Source organism: Condylura cristata, unplaced genomic scaffold, assembly GCF_000260355.1.
Source record: "Condylura cristata isolate star-nosed mole 26May11 unplaced genomic scaffold, ConCri1.0 scaffold00045, whole genome shotgun sequence".
NCBI classification, from domain to species: Eukaryota; Metazoa; Chordata; class Mammalia; order Eulipotyphla; family Talpidae; genus Condylura; species Condylura cristata.
The window spans coordinates 685,787-686,538 of NW_004567146.1; the positions used below are offsets into that span (position 1 = coordinate 685,787).

The window sequence follows — 752 nt, forward strand, 5'->3', positions numbered from 1 at the left end:
GAGACAGCAGAGAGCCCTAATTTAAGAAAGGGGGGAGGGTCCTCCCTGGTGGTGCAGTGGGTTAAAGCACAGCACTGAGAAGCTAAAGCCACTTCAGTGTGAGTTCGATCCCCAGCCCCGGAAGTGACCCACATGGAGCAGCAGACCTCTCCTGACCCGCCCGCTGCTCCCCTCAGCAGTGTACTTCTCAGTTGGTTTGTTCTGCTCCCACTCTGTCTCTGGTGAGTCCTCTCACCACCCCTGCACCTCTGGCCTGTACCCCAATTCTATATGCATAAATAAATAAATCTTATTTTTAAAAATGTGAGTTGCTCAGGACGGGGGTGAAGGAAGGAAAGGTCCAGGATATGAAAGAAACTGGGCTACTCTCTGGTTGAGCAGATAGAAGTGGGAAGCAGAGGCCCCCCGAAAGACACTGAAGGCAGAGCAGGTAGAAGGCAAGGGGCTGCTAAGAGCAGAGAAATTCCTGGAAGACTCATCTTTGCATCTCTGTGTCTGTGTGCTCTTGTCTCGTGCCTTGTTCCAGTAGAACTGAATTGTAAGTTCCAGTAGAACCCTCAATGTAACACGATAAAACAAATCAAAAGGTGTCATGTGTTAAGAAATGGAGACTAGGAAAAATAAGTGTAGGAAGATAAGAAAAAGCGAACGTGAGGTCCTCCCTGGTGGCGCAGCGGGTTAAAGCACAGCACTGAGAAGCTAAAGCCACTTCCGCATGAGTTCGATTCCCGCCTGCCCCGGAGGTGACCACA

General features: G+C 50.3%; 1 protein-coding gene across 7 annotated transcripts in view; it reads right to left on the reverse strand.

The window, feature by feature from the left end:
* Nucleotides 1-752, reverse strand: part of DHRS2 (dehydrogenase/reductase (SDR family) member 2) — a 6,828-nt gene that overhangs the window by 2,501 nt on the left and 3,575 nt on the right. The gene's annotated exons all lie outside the window — the stretch shown is intronic.